The following is a 20,849-nucleotide window of genomic DNA, read 5'->3' on the forward strand; positions in this document are numbered from 1 at the left end:
GTGTTTCTATTAGGTTGTATGGCATCCAGACACTTTGACTAGGGGCAAGATTGGCAGTATGCCTACAATTAATGATGAATTGAAATATAAATTAATTATTATTATTATATGTGTCTGTAGTGGGTGAGAGGTATGAAATATGGCCACTGCAAGAACCAGACATTTGCATTTTTGGGGATTTGTGATGCTTTTATATTAATAGCCAAAGAGTTGCAGAGTCCTAAAGAAACGATTAGCCAGAGAGCCCAGCGTTCTAGGATCTAGGGAGGAGAAAAAGAGATTATATAAAATGCTGAACAAGGCAGGGGATAGACAAACAGAGGGTATGTATGAGGATAGATAGATGTGTATGGGGACAGATAGATGTGTATACGAACAATTAGATAAATAGATGAGTATGAGGACAAACAGAGTGGTGTGTATGGGGATAGACAGATCTGTGTGTGGACAGACAGAGCAGTGTGTATGAGGATAGATGTGTATGGGGACGGACAGACAGAGCGGTATGTATGGGGATAGATGTGTATGGGGACAGAGAGACGGAGCAGCATGTATGGGGATAGATGTGTATGGGGACAGATAGAGCGGTGTGTATGAGGATAGACAGATGTGTATGGGGACAGACAGATAGAGCAGCGTATATGGGGAGAGAGAGGTGTGTATGAGGATAGACAGACAGAGGGGTGTGTGTGAGGATAGATGTGTATGGGGGCAGACAGACAGACCAGTGTGTATGAGGACAGACAGCTAGAGGTGTCTGGGGACAGACAGACAGCGGTGTGTATGAGGATAGATGTATCTGGGGACAGACAGACAGACAGACAGAGCAGTGTATGAGGATAGATGTGTATGGGGACAGACACACAGACCAGTGTGTATGAGGATAGACAGCTAGAGGTGTCTGGGGACAGACAGATGGAGAGGTATATATGAGGATAGATGTGTCTGGGGAAAGACAGACAGACCAGTGTGTATGAACACAGACAGCTACGGTGTCTGGGGACAGACAGACAGACCAGTGTGTATGAACACAGACAGCTACGGTACCTGGGGACAGACAGACACGAGTGGTCTCTCTCCCCAGCGCTGGCTCCTTGGCGCCCCGTGCCGTGCAGTGCCGGTCCGGGCTCGGCTGCGCTCCAGGGCAGAGGCAGCCGCTCAGCCCCGCCCCTCCCGCCAGCCCGCAGCCCGCCCCCGCCCAGCCAGTCCCGGTCCCTCTCTGGTGCAGCCCAGCGGCGGCTGCGTTGCCTCGGCTCCATCCCGGCCATGGAAGCGGCTCGCTGCGGAGACCCAGCCCGGCGCCGCGGGCTGTAGCGCTGCCGCGGGACCCAGGATGGGCAGTGAGCCCCGGCGGGAGCTGCCCTGCAGGTGGGTGAGCGGCGCCCCGGAGTCCGGCTGGGGCTGGACGCTGGGGAGCGATCGGAGGCCGGCTGGTCGAGCCGGGCTGCAGGGGGGCGGCTGGGGCATTGGTGGGGCTGGCGTCCCGGCAGGACCCGGGGGAGGAGGGCCCCGAGCGGGGAGGCACCAGCTGCCCCTGCCCGGACATTTCCCCTCAGCCCGGGTGCGGATGGGTGCTGCCCACCCCACGACCCTGTTAGCACCCTGTAGCCGGGCCAAGGGCGCCCTGCGTGGGGTGGGGTCGGGTCTGACTTCCAGGCTGGGTGAGGTCCCGCTTGTTGACAGGACCGATGGGGAAAGGCCCCGGGTGGTGAGATACAGAGGTGAGTCATTTCTAAAGCTTGTTTTTCTACCCGAGCCTGGGTGGGTGTGAAAAGTTCCTGGGCTGTTTATGGGCCATCCCAGGTGTGGGACCCGGTTTGGTGGGGATGTCCCAGCTCAGCCCTGCTGGCGGGCGGGGAAATTCCAGGGGCTCTCCAGCCTGTCATTGCAGTGGCTGGATTTTTGAGCCTCTGTCTCTGCTGCCCCAGGTGGGAGAGCAAGCAGTGACCTGCTCCCCCACTGCAGGAGGATGTTAAACAGTAGCCTGTTATGGCAGGATTGAATGCACTGGCTCTCCGAGGCACCAAACCCTGGAAATACCTGGATAGCATTTGGGACCACATGCTTTTGATCAGTCCTAATCCATGTGTGATTTGTGAGAGGGGAGCTGCCTTCCCCCCGAAGCAGCAGGGATCAGGAGGACATGGGGATATGCACTAACAAGGAAACAGAATGCATTAAAAACGGTGCATAGAGAATGGAAAGTGGTTCTGGACTCTGCCCAGATGGACACAGGAATAAATCATACTCCTAGGAATGTAGAGTCTAGAAGCAGACAAGACCCACCAGGTCTTTTACAGCATGGGATTGTTCCCTGTGGAGCTTCATCCAATCTAGTGTAAATCTGGACACTGTCCCTTCACCTTTCTCTGTGGCAGGAATATAGTGCGTCTATCTCCCATCCCTAGTTAAACTTTACCGCAAGGATCACTTCGCTATACAGCTGCACCTGGCTGGAGCCTGGATCCAGGCTGGTGCCTGTTTTGCTCTTGCTTGTCCTGACCACCTTCTAGAAAGGCTTAATGCAGATGTTATAGGAGGGAAAAGACTCAGTTGCTTGAACTAGCTGCAGCGTAAGAGATATACAGTCACAACCTCTCAGGCCTTATCTCCACTAGCATGTTTGTTAAAATTGCACACTATTACTAGCACTAGCTCAGCTTCACTGGCTGATTGTAGCAGTGTGCCTCACTGTCACTACCAGCAGTCATGGTGCAACAGTGTGAGATGAAAGTTGGAGTTGCCTGTGTTGCTGTGTCATGGGATCTCTGGTAGTGCTAAGCAGCGACAGTGTTATTATTCAGTAGTGAGATTTTAAATAATATGTTTGATGTATATTCTGAAAGCTTCCATTTAGGAAAATGAAAAATGCCATTTAAAAAAAATTACATTTTGGGGGGAAAAAACACTATTCCAGTCTTTCACTTTTTTATAGTAATACTGAGGTGGCTCTGAAAACTGGTGCAGAAATTTGAATACAAACAATTCCAGAGCACGAAGCAGATGTGTGAATTTCAGATCAGAGTTTGTAATGAGAAATTTGGAAGGGAGGAGAATAAAAATATAAAGGAGATTTATATTTGGCACTTTCCAAGCCACATATGATGATCTTCAGAAGTTTGAGAGTTGGGCACCCTGCCAGGGCTCAGAGCTTCTGAAGCCCCAAGCCCTGGCAGGTGCCTCCCGTGGGGCTGAAGCCCCTAGATTTCCCTCCCCACTGAGCAGAAGCCCCTAGCCCTACCATCCCCTGACGCTCCCCTCCCCTCCACCCAGGAGTGCTCAAATTACAGCCAGCTGGACAAGTATAGCTCCTGGATCTGTGCTTTACAATCCATAGGTGCCCTGCTCTTTATGACGGAGGAGAAGTGGTGTGGAAACACAACAGATCCAAGCATGCAATGCTCCATCTTGGTCCAGGTGTTCAGGCCCCTTTGTATGCCTGGCTACGCAGCCTCCATGGATTGTGCCTGTGAATTAAAGATGAAGGCAGCTGTTATCCACGTCACTTCATGTAAACTTGATGCAGCCTTTGGGCTCCTGTTGAGATGCCAACACAGCCTGTCAGTTGGGCAAAGTTTGGACATCCCTGATGTGATGGGAGGGACAGCAAACATGTTGGAGCAGGGTCCTGAGGTTCTTAGCAGGAAACCAAAGAGAGAGGCTACATGGGAGGCAGGGAGAGAAGCAAAACGAAACTATGTTGTAGCTTCTTCTACTTATAAATAAAAATTCACGTTGTGATAAAAAGAAGAACTGAATCTAGATGAAAGCGTCAGAGGAAAATTACCACACTCTGCTCTCAGAAGATCCTGGCTTTAACAACAGCAGACGAGTGCTTGCGGCTTTGAATAAACTAGCAAACTCTGTAGCTGTAATTACACCACTGGTGTAGCTCTGCTAGTGGAAGAAACACTGTGGACACTAGCATAGACAAGACTGGGGCATCTTTGTCTTTGTGTCAGCTCAGTGACAGGAGTGCTTGCAGCTTTTATATGCTACAGCCACAGATCAAGTGGAGCTAGGTTTCAACGTCTATATTTATTTAATAAAGTGGACATTTACCTGCCCCTAATGTGTGGGGTGAATAATTTATGTCTTGGGGTTTTCCTTATAAACTTTCAAGTGGATGCCCAGACGTGGGACGATGTGCAAGGCATATGGGGCGAGGAGACCATGGGCTGAGCCCTGCAAGAGCGTTTTCAAATGTGTGCCTGGAACAGTGTAGATTCTGTTGACTTTTAAGCTCCGCTCCTCTTTAAATGCTTCAGAGCTCTGTAGTTCCATTATCTGGAATAGGTGAGAGGATTGGATCAGGTTCCTATGGAAACAGGGGCTCCCCCACTGGCTTCGCTCCACGGGTCCGACGTTTGTTTTTCATCACTAGCTGAAACTTTGATGCACAGTTGTGTGGTTCACAGAGCTGTTTAGCTGGGGAGATTTTAGGGTTGGAAATTTCATCCTGATGGTTCTGGGAAATATTACTGCTCATTGATACACTCGCTGATCTCATGCTTTTTTTTTTCTCGCTCAAAGAAGATTCCCTCTCCCCTTCCTCAGAAGGGCCTGGAGGGTGGTGATCTTCCATTGCCAAACAGATTCCGTCAATGCCACTCTTAGCTTGATGTGTGGCTCTCCTCCCCCATCCAGGATCTGAGCAAACTCTCTTTGCAGCACTGCCATCCTTTACCAGCCCAGTGACTGAGGGGCTGGGGCTCTTAAATGTATGAAAGTGTGATGAGTTAGCTCTAGAATCACCAGGCTGCTCTACCGGCTACTTCCTGAAACCACACAGAATGACATGCACTTCACGGGTGCTGCAGGGCTGTGTGTTTTTGGTCAGCATGCTTCCGCATTGCCCGCTGAGCTGCTGCTCAGGTGAATGGGCAGTAGTTAGCAGTAGCATTCTTGCCTTGTGTACTGTGAATGCCATGCAGTAGTGAAATGCTTAAAGATACACAAGGGCTGTTGCACAGGCAACTTGGTGCCGTCATTGTGCTGTGTTGTTGCCCCCTCTGTGAGGTGTCCCAGTAGGGTGGACACGACCTTCCCTGTCCTGGTCATGGGCCTAGTTGTTAGGGAAAAATCCATTTTTTATTGTCCTTCTGGGGAGGAGGGAGGAGAGCAAATGCAGTTTCCAAACTCACTTCCCGTTATAGACACCAAAAGGGGGCTTTTGTGTTTTGATGATCTTGTCTTTGCCTGCCAATTAACCCAGCATGAGAACTTGTCTCCCTAATGATGCTTCCATGGCACTCCTCGGGTGTTTTAATTGCAAAGGTTTGAGCAGTTAGCAAGCGATGAACATGGAACGTACGCTGTGCAGTAGCTAAAAGACACAGCTCTTTGGCAAGCCTTCATTGGGAAATAAGGACACTGGCAGGAATGTTTTGGAGATGCAATTTTCTTAATGAAAGCTACTGAATAGGCTGCCTCACGGGGAAGAACAGGCTCTTGCAGGGCGCTGCCAATTGCACCTCTGTAGTGTTAATTTTGTATTTCCTCTTCATTGTTTCTAATACCCTCTTGGAAGCTTGCAGATAAACACTTTGTTTTCCTACTAATTGTGTCCTGTTTGGCAAGCAGTGGTTATAACACATGTTTTTTTGGACTACATGAACTCCTCCGAGGTTGTTAGTCTTTGATTTCAGGCTTTGCCATTTAAAAGGCAGCTTACATTTGCAGTAAGATGATCCCTATCATCAATATCACCGGTTTTAGAGTAGCAGCCGTGTTAGTCTGTATCCTCAAAAAGAACAGGAGTACTTGTGGCACCTTAGGCTACATCTACACTACAGGGGGGAGTCGATTTAAGATACGCAAATTCAGCTACGTGAATAGCGTAGCTGAATTCGACATATCGCTGCCGACTTACCCCACTGTGAGGACTGCAGCAAAATCGACCTCCGCGGCTTCCTGTCGACGGCGCTTACTCCCACCTCCGCTGGTGGAGTAAGAGCGTCGATTAGGGGATCGATTGTCGCATCCCATCGGGACGCGATAAATCGATCCCCGAGAGGTCGATTTCTACCCGCCGATTCAGGCGGGTAGTGTAGACCTAGCCTTAGAGACTAACAAATTTATTAGAACATAAGCTTTCGTGGGCTACAAGAAGTGGGTTGTAGCCCACGAAAGCTTATGCTCTAATAAATTTGTTAGTCTCTAAGGTGCCACAAGTACTCCTGTTCTTTTTGATCAATATCACCATCTCTCAATGATCTCCCCATAGAGATTCTATAGGCAAAAGCATAGCTGAGTTTTAAAATATATTTATGAGAACCGGAGCTGGAGCTTTCATGTTGAAATTGATGCAGTTCCCCTGTGAAAAGTGGTTTTGTAAAAAAGGGGTTATCATGTTTGTGTCTTGATTGTTTCTGTGCCCAGTGTGCTCTATTTTCAAGAAAGGTGTTATCTAAATGACAGCCCTGAAATCTCTCCCAGAATCGGAGAGTTAAGCTGGGTTCTGCCTTTCATGCCTCATGACCTGTAATAAAGATTCAAATTCTTCTCTGGGACAGTTGTGCAACCTCACTGTTTGCATTGCACGCACACCTGTAACTAATTGGTTAGCTAAGCTCCAGTTACAGGGATGATCAATTTATGTACAAGAAGGAATACACTCCAGAATGGTCTTTCTCTCCCAGTTGTGCTGGTCCTGCAGGGGAACAAGGGGTAAAAACAGAACACCTGTATTTTTGCCACTAATGTAAGCATATGTCAGTTTTTGAGTTAAATAGGGAAAATTCCAAATGTTACTTGGCCAGCTACTTATAGGTCATCCTCACTGTAGATCCACAGAGGGAAAGCTCTGTTGAAATGCTGCTGTCTGTGTGACACAGTTCTCAGCTGTCCTTGTATTAGGAAGGATGTAACTTTCTTCCAGTTTTCTGTGTCTTTTTTTATTTTTATTTTTTGATCAAACATGCTTCTCCCAAAGTTCTTTCTGTCTAACTGGTATCTTGATGACATTGTATGTCCCTTAACCTATTCCTTCAGTCACTGATGGTGTGTCTATTTAAACCATATCCTTGAATCAGAGGCTATGCCACAAACAAGTTCTCATCCTTTCAGGTGGCATTTCCTTTTTCTCATTGTTTCTGGCAATCTGTATAAGTGAAGCTGCACATGTGTTTCTTCACTAGCAGTGCTTTTGTGTTGCTAAACTTGGCAAATAATGGCTCAGTGTGAACTGAGGAAGACTGAGCTCCTTCATATAAGAGGCAGCATGATCCATTTGGGTAATGAAGTTGCAGTTCTTGGGTTAAGATAGGACTGCAATTCTGATAGAACATATTATAGCACTATAAATCATGCCTTTTTAATACAATGAGGCGGCCATCCTGCATTGGATCTGTGCAAATGGACCCCCCACAGAATGCTCTAGACATATGTGGGGCTCTCCTTGGGTCTGGCCATATAGATCCAGTTGAAAGATCAGGGCTTAAATTGCTGCTGAGACACTTGAGAGTCCATAGGAGATTCTCCACCAGGTTAGAATCATTTTAAGGTGGATCCAGTCTGGGTCGCTGTTGTGGCTGGGTGAAGGGCAAAAGACACAGTAGTCTGAAGAAACCACAGGGGCACAGTGGGGCTCCAAATAACTCATTGAACACAACATGCGGGGCCCAATTACTCAGACATACTGCAGCTCTGGCTGAGTTTTTTAAAGTAGAACATAGTGGGCTCACTAACTATTTAAAGGGTTACCGCCCTACTCCAAACTGATATCAATAAAGTACCTTTATAAAAGTTTTGTGAGTGCTGGTGGTGGTGACCTCAGGTTCTAGGCATTTGCAAAATTAGGTAACATCTCAGTCCCTAAAATTCCTCCCCTGCAATGAACTATTGAAGGCACTGTGGCTCTCAGCAGCGTAGTATGAGCACCTTCCAATCTTTGTCTTCCCCCTCCTGCCGGATATTTAGCCTCACATCACTCCTGTGAGATAAGGAAATGCTGTTATCCCCACTGTATAGATGAGGCACTTTGGCAGAAGAGAGACTAAGGGTATCTCTATGCTGCAATCAGAGGTGTGACTGAAGCATGCGGGCATGTACCTGAGCCAGCTTTGCTCTAGCTAGCTCTAATGACAATAGCAGTGAAGCTGCGGCAGCATGGGCTGTATAAGCCCATCCAGGACTCTGGGTGTGTACTTAAGCAGCTAGCTCATATTGCTGCAGCTTCGCTGCTGTTGTTACTTGAGCTAGCTAGATCAAAGATAGCATGGGTATTTCTACATGTGCTGCAGTCACACCTCTGACTGCAGTGGAGACAGAACCAAAGTGACTTGGCCAGGTGACACAGGAAGTCTGTAATAGAGGAGGGACTTGAATCCAGGTCTGTTACGTCCTAGCACCCTAACCCCTGGGACATCCTTCCTTTCTTCAGGTGTGTGCTGGGATCTGCTCATCTAGATGACATTGCAGGACTGGAGCTTTGGTATATAAATAGGTTTCATTCCCTAGCTGCTCCTCGTATTATGTATTTCATTCCCTAGCTGCTCCTTGTATTATCCAAAAAAGCAGACCTGGGCTTGTATAGACTCCTTCTATTCTTGTACTCTTCTGTTCCAGAGAATGCTGAAGGTGACACACACAGAATTCCTTGATTCTTTTGGTATTGTGGAGCCCTGGTTGATGCTGGCTTGGTAATTAGATGGATGTTGGATATTAAAACCCACCCCACCTTTAGAAATTAGGAAGACTATGCTAACCCTAGCCCATCTTCAGGTCAGAAGGTGGAGCGGCTTCATCTTCAGCTGGAGACTGTACAGGTGTTGCTGTCAGATCCATAGTTGCAGTTGCATGCAATTTTGCAGGAGAAATTGGGTTTAAACCCCTTTGTCAGTCATGAAAACAAATGTGGATCTGAACCAGAATTTACTCTCAGGGTCTGTCTGTACTAGGGGAACTTTTGAAAAATTTCTCACTGTTGCTAACAGTGGCTTAGCCAAAGGTCAGTAGTGATAGGAACCCTAGCATAGATGAGGTGTCGGCTTTTGACATGGCTTTCAGTACCACTCAGTTTAACCTTGCTAGGAGCAGATCTAAATGATTGATAACAATGACAGCAGCAGTTGAAAGAGTGTCTGTGTTACCACTTAGGGCTCCCTCTCAGTGGGAAATGTTTACACAAAGGGAGTTTTAGAAACAGGGCCTTAAGGTAAAGCTTTAATTTGTTTTTTGTTTTGTTTTTTGTTTTTCCATTAAATTTCAAGCAAATCTGTTTTGTACCTTAGGAGTTTAAAAAAAACACTCAGGAACATTAGGGCTGTTTTTTTTTTCCTGACCATTCTGTCCTGCAGTGTCTTTGTTTCACCACTAGGGAACTTAAGCCAACACAAACTGCATATGTAAGCTAGTTTTTAAAAATAACTAAATTGGGCAAAGTCATCACTCTATATTCATACCATGGAATTCACCAAAGAGAGGCAATGTAGAGTTGTGGGTAGAGCACTGGACTGGCACATGGGAGATATGGGTTCTATTCCCCACCCCACTATGTGGTGTTGGGCAATTCATTTAACCGTCCTCTGTTTTTTCCCCTCTGACCTCCTTATCTGTCTTGCCTTTTAGACTGTAGTCTCTTTGGGACAGGGAATGTCTCTTATTATAGGGGAGGGATAGCTCAGTGGTTTGAGCATTGGCCTGCTAAACCCAGGGTTGTGAGTTCAATCCTTGAGGGGGCCACTTGGGGATCTGGGGCAAAATCAGTACTTGGTCCTGCTAAGGAAGGCAGGGGGCTGGACTCAATGACCTTTCAAGGTCCCTTCCAGTTCTAGGAGATGGGATATCTCCATTATTATTATTATTATATACATATGTACAGCACCCAACACAAAGGGGCCCTGATCTCAACTGGGTCTCGATGTGCTACCATAATGCAAACAGTACAGCCAATTGGCAGGAAGGGAAATGACGTACCATGTTATCTTTTATGTGCAAAGTCTCTGGGGCTTTTAATTGTAGACAGGAGCACTTTGGAGAGAGAAATGAAGCCGGATGGCCAGTGGAGCAGTGAAATAATGGGAGGGGGATGATTACATGGTATTGCAGTATCGCTGTTTTCAGTGGTACAAACCTACATGATGGGACCACCCACATGTACCTCTCACATGTTAAAACTCTGGTTTTCCCTTAATGCTCTGTTCTGGTGGAGCTGTTGCCATGTGTCCTCTCTTCTGCCCTCTCCTTTTATCTTTCCTTTGTTGCTGCTGTGGGTATCCATGGATGACCCTTTGAAGCTGGGCAGAACTTGGGCAAGTGGCTGGGCATAGTGCCACAAGTGCAGGGAAGCAAAACTTGATCCAGGGGAGCTTGCTTTCTGAGCCTGTACCCCAGGGGAGTGCTTCTGTGGCTGGATGTGTTGAGGCAATCATGAGAAGTAGCTTCATGGGCGGTGGGTTATAAAAGGCCAGGGAAGGCTAAGCCTTCCCTGGTGCAATCGCCGCCAGACACCTGGGCCATGGTGGCCACACCTCTTCCCCTCCCTGCTCTGCCCCTTCCCTGAGTCCCCCACTGCCTGCTTTTGCTGCCTGTCTGGTAAGTCTTCCTCTACTACACCACCCCTCCCTCCCAGAGATCACCACCGCATTTCTCCTCACCCACTTTCCCCCGCTGGGGCAGGAGGTGTAAGAGGGATGCAGCGAGCCAATGGCAGGGGAGGGGGGTGGGCAGGTGGGAAGAGGGGTCTCATAGCAGCCAGGGGTGTGTGAGGAGGGATGAGGCAGGCGAGGAGGGACCAGGAAGGTTGGGGGTCTTGTGGCGGGACACGGCAAGTGGGGAGGGTCTGGGGTAGGGCCAAGGGCAGAAGAGGTGGGGCAGGGAGCTAGCCTTCCCCAGGGGAAGCTTCACCTGCCACCTATGAGTAGCTTGTTGGTATAGGCATATGATTCTTACCTTGCATGTGGGAGTGGTCCTGGGTTCAAATCCCCAACAAGCCTTTTCAAATGCCAGTAATTGTCCTGTGCCTTCAGGATAGGCTCTAGTTCAAACAAGAGTTATTTCAGAGAACTTCTGTTGCCTGTGTTTAAACTGGAGCTCAGGCTCGATGATTGCAGTGGTCCCTTAGCCTCTAGGGGTAGTGCTTTTGGATTTAGACTCTATGAATGGATTTGGGTCACTTTTAAACATTTTCCCAGTAGGTCTGGGGCAGGCTCAGGGTCCTGCAGTGTTCCCCATCCCCGCTGCTCTATGCTCCCCAGGTTAGGGAGTGTTGCTTTAGCAGGATAAGAAGCTAGGTATTATAAAAGTGTCCAGGTACTTTATAACTTCCTTAACAGTTCCCTTTCCTATGCCTTGTGAATAGCAATGGAGGAGTTTCCATTGCGTGCCAGTGACGGAATGCTCAATCCCAGAAGTGAAACTGTCAAACCCCACCGCTATCTCAAGTTAAATCTTCTTCAGGCTTGATACTGAAGTTGTAGTTGAGAGTATCATACCAAGTGAAACTAAGCTTCACTGCTATGATAAAGACTGATATGTGCTAAAATAAACTGTTCCATCCTGTAGCCAAGGTGGGTTTCTTTTTTTGTAATTGATGCCAGGAATAAGTGCATTTTCTCTCTGAAAAGTGACTATGTACTGACCTTTACTTAATCGTCAAATCAGATATGTGTTTGTGTTTGGAGTCATTGCTGCTGTGAGGAAAACAAGCTGCCACCCACCACAGTTAGCCTGACATATCACACACAGCGATAGAGGAGTGAACTGGATTGTGTTCAACAGGATGGTTACCGCGTTCAGTTATACCTGTGCAACTCCGTAAAAGGCAGTGGGACTGCTCAGGTATTACTGAGAGCAATCTTTGTGAGGACAGCTGTTGCCGAGGACATATCTTGTACTATGTGACTTTTTATTACCGGTGAAGATGCTTGAGAAAGGAAGAAATCAGCTTGACTCTCAGATCCTAGGCTTAACCTGCAGGATTGACAGTTAAAACATCTTTTGATTTGTAAATTGAGCACAATTGATCTAGAATTACTGTGCAATGAGAAACAAGGAGCACCATGGTGTTGTTTTTACAAAGTTACTTTTCAGAGTAGAGCTGCACTTCAGAAAGAAGAAATCCCAGCATATAGTGAGTGGTAGCTTTTAAGTAACCATAGATGAGACCTATTAGGTCTTTTCTATCTGCCACATCTAGCCCATTTTCTATCAGTGCATATTTGTTCCCTATACCACAGCAGTCTTTTCCAGTCTAGTTTTTAAATTTCTTAAGCAATAGGGCTTCCATAGTTTCCCGTAGGAGCTTATTTCAGAGACTAATAGATCTCCTCATTAAGATATTAGAAGGTTACCTGTATGCTATGAATCAATCTAAAGAGCTGAGATGTCTTTTTCTGACTGCCCTAAATTTTTGACACTTGTAACAGTTGGAAGGAATCCTCTAATAAAGTAACGTGGGAGGGAATACCTTCTTCCTAGAAATGATATCTAGAATACAGAGCTGGTGAGAAGAATATAGGTCCATTCTGCATTTAGCTGCTTTCTGACAAGATGCATGTTTGTTTATAAAAACAAAAAGTGAGTGCGTCTCCCATTTGAAGACTACTCTGTGTTGCCTGTCTGGGAGATTAGCATGTGATATATCTTGATTTTTAGTAAGCTTTTGACACAGTCCCACATGACATTCTCATAAGGAAACAAGGGAATGTGGTCTAGGTAAAATTACTGTAATGTGGGAGCAAAACTAGTTGACAAAAAACTACTCAAGGAGTAGTTATCAATAGCTTGCTGTCAAACTGGGAGGGTGTATCTTGTGAGGTCCAACAGGGGTCAGTCCTGGGCTCAATATTTTCATTTCCACTTATAAAATGTATGGATGACACCAAGCTGGGAGGGGTTGCAAGCTCGTTGGAGGACAAGATTAGAATTCAAAACAGGCTGGATACATTAGAGTGTTGGTTTGAAATGAACAAGAAGAAATTCAATAAAGACAAATGCAAAGTACTACATTTAGGAAGGAAAAATCAAGTCCCCATATACAAAATGGGGAATAACTGGCTTGATGGAGTAGTACTGCTGAAGAGGATCTGGAGGTTATAGTGAATCACAAATGTATTATGGTATGATGCAGTTGTGAAAAAAGCTAATGTTCTGGGGTGTATTAACAGGTGTGTCATATGTAAGACATGGGAGGCAATTGTCCCTCTCTACTTGGCACTAGTGAGGGCTTAACTGGAGTACTGTGTCCAGTATTGGGCACTGCAGTGAGTTGGTGTGGCTCCCCTCCGTTGCCCTAACTGGCCGGAGCTGCCCCGAGCCCACTACGAGGAGGAGCCACCGGAGCCCGCCCGCTCCCATCATTGGGAGGAGCCGTTGGAACTCACCCACACCAACCCTGAAGGTGAGACGCCACCAGGGCCCCGGGACTGGGCCCGGTGCCACGGACGAGGTAGGCCCTGAGGGGGAACCATCCCCGGTCAGGCTGTAGCCACGTACAAGCCGATGTCAAGTGTGTTTTGGTCAGGACACCCCACTGACCCGCAGTGGCAGTGGCTGCTGCTAGGGCCCCGGGCTGGGACGCAGTGGAGTGGGAGGGCCTGCGTCCCCCCATGCCACCCCACTAACAGGTGGCAGGCTTCCCCCTCACCCAATGCTCAGTCCCTGCACCAAAGGGCCTGAGCTCCCTAACTGTTGTACTGTTGCTCAACCCCTGCACCAAAGGGCCTGAGTTCCCTAACTGTTGTAATGTTGCTCAGCCCCTGCACCAGAGGGCCTGAGCTCCCTAAACTGTGTGTCACTCAGCCCTGCACCAGAGGACCCGAGCTCCCTAAACTGTGTGTCCCTCAGCCCTGTGCCAAAGAACCGGAGCGCTGACCCAGCGACCTATACCGCTGCCCCACTGGTAGTGAGTCGGTGTGGCTCCCCTCCTGCCCAGGAGGGTTGAGCCCTGGCATGAACCCTCCACAGGCACACACTTTAGGAAAGATGAGGACAAATTGAAGAGAGCCCAGAGGAGAGCAACAAAAATGATAAAAGGTTTAGAAACGCTGACCTATGAGGAAAAGTTAAAAAAACTGGGCATGTTTAGTCTTGAGAAAAGAAGACTGAGGGGGATACCTGATAACAGTCTTCAAATATGTTATGGGCTGTTATAAAGAGGATGGTGATCAATTGTTCTCCATGTCCACAAAAGGTAGGAGAAGTAGTAATGGGCTTAATCTGCAGCAAAGAAGATTTTGGTTAAATATTAGGAAAAACTTTCTATCTCTAAGAGTAGTTAAGCTCTGGAATAGGCTCCGAGGGAGGCTATGGAATCCCCGTCATTGGAGGTTTTTAAGAACAGGCTGGACAAACACCTGTCAGGGATGCTCTAGGTATGCATGTTCTTTCCTCAGTGCAGGTGGATGGACTAGAGCAGGGGTTCTCAACCTTTTTTTTTTCTGAGGCCCCCCCAACATGTTTTAAAAGCCCCAGGGCCTGGCAGAGGATGCTCAGGGCTTCTGCTTTGGGGTGCTGGGGTTCAGTGCTCTGATTTTTCTGCCTGAAAGCAGCTGGGGGCTGCTGACCCCCAGTTGAGAACCGCTGGACTAGATGGCCCCTCAAGGTTCCTTCCAGCCCAACATTTCTGTGCTTCTATGTGGAATAGCTTACGCGGAGGAGAGTCTCTTGGAGGAGGATTTGGTCTGGTGGGCAAGGTACGGATTTGTTGCAGTCTGTGCTGGAGATTACTTGATGGGGCAAAATTAGCAACATTATTTCTCAGCGTGATCAAAATCCTCCTTCATCGCTTTAGAGGGTCGGGAGTGGAATTCCCCCCTATCTTTCTGTACATCAAAAACAAAAATAGAGCTTGTCCTGTGACAGCGCTAATACCAAGAAAGATGTTTTAAAAATAAGCCTGGAGGAAGTGATAGTTTGCACATCTCCTTTGTAACCATTCTGCAAACAGTTCTGTCCTGGTCAGTATCACATTGTGCTGATTCCCCATAGTCCGCGTGCAGATGTGGTCACCCCATCTATAAAATTATGACTGGTGTGGAGAAAGTAAATAAGGAAGTTTATTTACTCCTTCTCATAACACAAGAACTAGGGGTCAGCAAATGAAATTAATAGGCAGCAGGTTTAAACCAAACAAAAGGAAGTATTTCTTCATATAATGCAGTCAGCCTGTGGAACTCTTTGCCAGAGGATGTTGTGAAGGCCAAGACTATAACAGGGTTCAAAAGGAACTAGATAAATTCATGAAGGATAGGTCCATCAATGGCTATTAGCCAGGATGGGCAGGGATGGTATCTCTAAGCTATGTTTGCCAGAAGTTGGGAATAGGAGACAGGGAATGGATCACCTGATGATTGCGTTTTTTGTTCATCCCTTCTGGGGCACCTGGCATTGGCTACTGTTGGAAGACAATATACTGGGCTAGATGGACCTTTGGTATGACCCAGTATGGCCATTCTTATGTTCTTGCTGCTGGCATCTAAAGCTAGACCTGCTTTCTGTGAAATCTCATCATTCATGTTGCTTAGTTAATTGTGGGGAGGTTGTCTGCTGGGAAGAAGGTGTCCCCTGATTAGTGTCTTTTAACTTCTGAAAGCCTGCAAAGTACCTCATGGTGCTTCCAGACTTCACTAGTCCCATGGACAAGATATTATGCATTTATGTCTGAACTCAGGTCTTTAACATGGAAGCATATAGTTATAATAGCCAAAGCACTAGTTTGAAGTCACCCAAACTCTTAGATGACACAGAAGTCTTGTTTTCCCCATTTGCCTTATATAATTGATCCTATCAATACATATTTTTGAGGGTTCAAAAAGTAGAGTCTGAGGAGGGAATATGCTTTAGTCAAACACAAATTCTTGGGCTCAGTAGAGGGGTAAGTAGGTGAAATTGAATGGCCTGTGATATACAGGAGGTCAGAAACAACAAGGAGTCTGGTGGCACCTTAAAGACTAACAGATTTATTTGGGCATAAGCTTTCGTGAGTAAAAACCTCACTTCTTCGGATGCATAGAGTGAAAGTTACAGATGCAGGCATTATATACAGACACATGGAGAGCAGGGAGTTACTTCACAAAGGAGGTCAGACTAGATGATCTAACGGTCCCTTTTGGACTTAAACTCTATGAAATCTGCCCTATTTGACATCAACACTGGACTCAGGGAGGGAGATGCACAATCCCTCATACTCTTTAATGTGGCTGTGGAAAGCAGTACAATCATTGCAGAATTCTTAGGATGGGATGAATTTAAATGGGCTGTACCTCCTTTTTGGATATGCTGATGGCCTGGCTATTGTAAGAGAGAGAGAGAGAGAGAGAGAGAGATGATGTGGTACAAAGGATGACTAGAGATGTGAAGGAAGCAGCAAGAAAAATGCAACTTAGGTCAATGAAGATAAAATGTAATATATGGTTGTGAGCTGGTGAGAAAATCTTGGACAAGCTTACCTAGCTGTCAATACTCCTCGATATCAACAAGTTAAACCATTTTAAATACCTAGGAGCATTAATTACCAATAACAATGCAGAGAATTTTCAGCTACCCACTTCTGAGAAAGACGAAGCTTCAGATAGACAAGAGACCATGATAAGGTCTGTTGTTTTTTTAAGGATGGGATACCTGAGCACTTACTAAGAAGGAAGAAAAACCGCTAAATACCTTCAGAAATAAAGCGTTGAGATGAATTTTTGGTCCAGTAAGGGAGAATGATGTGTGGACAAGATCTAATAGGGAACGGTGAGAGTTCTATGGAGAACCAAGTATAGTAAATGTAGCGAAACAGCTTTAGGGGATAGGGTTAGGATGATGAAAGACCAATCAGCTAAGTTTCTCTTAGAAGGACATTCTTATAGTGTCCAACCTCATGGCCAACCAAGGAGAAAATGGAGGGATAACAGGGCCAGCCTTAGGGGTGGGCCACCCGGGCAACCCACCAGGGGCACCATGGTCAAGAGGGCGCCATGTGGCAGCACAGAAGTGCATGCTGCTGGGGTAAAATCAGAAACTGCTCCCAGCTGGCAGGGGAGCGCTGGGTGGGGTGGGGGTGGAGGGGCTCCAGATTTCTCCCTGCTTCCTCACAGCAGAGGAACATGGGGTGGCAGGGCGAGCAGTGGTGCAGATGCTGCTCCCCACAGTGTTCCTATGTGCCCCCCCTAGGGAGTTGTGAGGTGGGGATCGAGGAGCAAGACCAAGCGCTCCATGCATCAAGGTCACTTTCCCCACCTGGGCTATGCTGTGAGGCGAGCATCAGGAGCTGCTGCTCTCTGCCCTCCCCTCATGCAGCCGAGGTGGGGAAAGTGACTGGGACGCAGGGATCCCTGATGTCGCTCCTCACTCCCCGCTCCCTCACAGCCCTTAGGCGGGCGCGGAGGAGCAGCATTGGAGAGGGGAACGAGCAACAATGCCAGCTGATCCGTGCATCCAGGTTAGTTTCCCCAAGTGGGCACAGGGGGGTCGAGGGCAAAGGGGGCACAGTGCAGGGGTTGGAGCACAGGAGGGGGGTAGAGGTTAGGGGTGCCGGGGCACAGTGTAGGGGTTAGGGGTGCGGGGGAGCAGGGATTGGGGTGAATGGGGACAGTGCGTGGATTAGGGGCACAGGTGGGAGGGGGTTGGGGTGCAGGTGGGGAGTGCAGGAATTAGGGGTGAAGGGGCAGAGTGCAGTGGTTAGGGGCACAGGAAGGGAGTGTAGGGAGCATAGTGTAGAGGTTAGGGTGAAGGAGGGGGCAGGGATTAGGGGCAAAGGGGGCACAGTGCCGGGGTTAGGAATGCAGGAGGGGTGACCAGAGTTAGGAGCGCAGTAGGGGGGCACAGGGGTTGGGGAGCCTGGGAAGTCCACGGGGGCCAGGGACAATCGGGGGGCATCGCACCAATGGGGGCACCAAAATACAAGTTCACCCAGGACACCATTTTCCCTAAGGCCAGCCCTGAGGGTTAATACTGAGCAAGTCCTAATAGCTGTAATGTAAATTATCATCACTGGGGAAAACATGCCTTGACAGAGAGAGGTGGGGACAAATTGTGAGAGCAGCAAAGACCTCCTTGGCCTACAGTGCCAGGGGGCAAGTGATGCATATTGCTAGATTTCTGAAAGTGATTTTTTAAAAAGATCTGTGTGAATTTAACTCTTTGTATTCCCATAAAACTGCTCTCATTTTATCTGCAGCGAATTCGAACATATCTGTGCAATAATTAGAGAGATTTATGCCACACTCTGTAGATGGTTGTGATAACATCACGTAAGTTCCTGTGTTTCACAACCTGCTCTATCAATTGACTCTGTGGGTAAGCTACACCCATCAGTGTGATCTCTGCATCTGTAGTAACTTGCCAAGTTGGAGTAGGGGGAGGAGATCAAAGGAAGGCAAAGCTGAATTGACCGGTGTAAACATGTGATTGGGGTGGGTGGGCAGGGGGCTGGGGAGGTTGGGCCCAGTAAAACTGTAACTGCCCTGCGTTTGGGTGTTAGTTATGAATGGTGGAAAGGGCTGTAAGAGCTGTTGTGCTGTTCTAAGGGGTGTGAGCGAGAGTGCCTGAAACCAAAAGCAGAAGTCTAGAGTGGGAAACTGTCTCGGGGGGCCAAAGGAGGGAAGTCACAGACCATACACAGCTCCCCACCCCTGCTCATGTTAAATGCCTTCCTGGTGAGTTCACTGCTTGATTTTCCCCTTCTCCTCCCACCATAGGCACACACCATGAGAGGGAAAACCTGTCCCTGGTGACTAGCGCCCTGCCAGGACCCATGCCTACACATTGCTGGCCTAGCATGTTACAACTACAAGGATCTTCTAGACAGCACCAGTTATCCCTTCATCCGCTGCTCCCACCGTGTGGTTCTGTCACGCACCAATTCCCCATCAATTTAATATTGGGTACCCCGATGGTACCTGGCAACTGGGCATCTGGTGCCAGGCAACCAGTGAGAAGCACTGAGCCCACAAAGGGCTGGGCTTTTTTAGCATCCCCCTTTCCCCAGGGACATTCTCATGCATCCTTCCCTTGAGAGGAGAGATCCTCAACCTCTTGTGGCATTTCCTCTCCTCTCTCCTGTTTGTCCCCATGTGGGTCTGTTGGAGGGAGACGTTGTTTTGAGGGAGGGGGGAATGTCTCTATCAGACAGTTGTGGCTGGCTGGCATTTGGGTCTCGGGACAGTGAGGGTTGGGCTCAGTTTAATCTGTAGCTAGGAGCCCTCTGCTGAGAATAAAGATCCTGCAGCTCCAGCTCCCCTCCTCCAAAATGTGGGGTTCTAGCCCCATTCCGTCCTTAGCACATGTAGGGTTCCAGCCCCACTTCCCCTGCCCTCCAGCCCCTCTTGGCCCCTTCCAATTTCTTCCTCCAAAATGAAAAATATACCCTGGTAGCCCAAAGGCTCTGTCTGCAAGGAGGGCACCAGGACCCCCGGAGCAGTTCTGCAGGTAAGAAACCGCACAGTGAGGTGCCAGCACCACTACCCAGCTCTGCTACACAGAATGTTCACTTTGGAAAGGCTTGTGCTACTGTGATAGCACCTCTTGCATCAGCTGTGCCATGCAGCTATGCAAGGCACCAGGGGCCAGTCTCTGCTCTTTGGTATCTGGGGCAAACCCAGAGCTATTCCATGGAAGTAAAATCCCTTTGTTTTTAAAGCCAGGGGGTTACCCCAGAATTACCTGGTGTAACTGAGAACAGAGTCTGGCCCCAGAACTGGAGTAGGATGCACTTTTCTTCTGACCCCTCCAGTTCAGTAGCTCCATTGCAAACAGAAATCTTTCTCGCTGACTTTCAGTTCAGTCCTTAGTGAGGGCATCCTGTCCCATTTCTGAAGGGACTAAAAGCCCTAGAGCAAACCTCAGTGGCTACTGAGTCTAATCAACAGAATTATAATGCGAATGTTTCTGTCCATTTTATACTAGTGGTTTTACTCTGAAATAACTAAAATGGTGCTGTGGTCACATTTTGCTAACTTTTGGTGCAACCTCACCTGCCTGTCTCTAAACTTTCCCACCAAGAAGCGATGTAAGCTGTTCTGTGAGGTCAGGGTTATAGTCTTAATAGCTCGGAGAGCTACTTAAAACAAGAGCAAAGAAGAACCCTGTTGCCCCTACAACTCTTGGGGAACTGAGTGAATTAGAGGGTTGGGATATATTGAGCCTCTCTTTTTGATTCAGACCTTACTTGTCATTGGCAATCTTACTGGTAGCCTCAATAGAGGTGTCAAGGATCGAATTAAAGATTGGACTATCTTTCTTTTCTTGAGGGGCTGGGCTGGGGGCTCAGTAGCAACAGACTGGTGTAACTCCATTGAGTTATACTGATTTACACCCATTGAAGATATGGGGCAAAATTCTGGTCTCATTGAAGTCTACAGGAGTTTTGCCATTGAGTTCAGTGGAGCTAGGATTTTACCTCTGGCCTGGTGTCTCCAGGGCATACATCTATGATGGGGTCCATGGGGAGATGAAGTCTGTGCTGCCTGTTGTGTATCTGTTGGACTTTGTCAACCAGGATTGTCAATCCAGAACCTTTCATCAGCCCTAAAGTCATATTTAATTTGGAATTTACTCACTCTTTGGTTTTGGCTACACTGTCAATCATCTAATATAAGTTGTCCATGAAATGTCTGTTAAAAAAAAAATTGATTCTGGGTGATTATGAAGTACACATTCTTTATGATGAAAGTGGGAAGAAGCTTGGGTTTTTTTATGGTAGGAATCTGCATGTTGTACGCGTCTTACTACCTGCCCGGTTCTTCGATTTATAGACTGCTCTTCATTACAGTAGCTGGATGCGTCTTTACAAAGTTTACACCTCACTTGCCCAAAAGTGAAGGTACAGTGGATACCCTTGGAGAACTCTAGCTGCTGTGGCCACCTACAGAAAGGTTGACTTCTGTTGTCATTTTTGACAAATCAAACTTTGCAGACACACC

The 20,849-nt window shown here is 47.7% G+C and overlaps 1 protein-coding gene across 1 annotated transcript in view; it reads left to right on the top strand.

Annotated features, from left to right (window-relative positions):
• Positions 1 to 1,242: 1,242 nt before the first annotated feature.
• The window catches only part of PIK3R5 (phosphoinositide-3-kinase regulatory subunit 5), a 107,987-nt gene continuing 88,380 nt past the window's right edge, over positions 1,243 to 20,849 (top strand). Inside the window, exon 1 of the mRNA XM_054047482.1 lies at positions 1,243 to 1,368. The gene's annotated coding sequence lies outside the window, so the exon portion shown is untranslated. The remainder of the gene's footprint in view (positions 1,369 to 20,849) is intronic.

Source organism: Malaclemys terrapin, chromosome 13 (assembly GCF_027887155.1).
Source record: "Malaclemys terrapin pileata isolate rMalTer1 chromosome 13, rMalTer1.hap1, whole genome shotgun sequence".
Lineage (NCBI taxonomy): Eukaryota > Metazoa > Chordata > Testudines > Emydidae > Malaclemys > Malaclemys terrapin.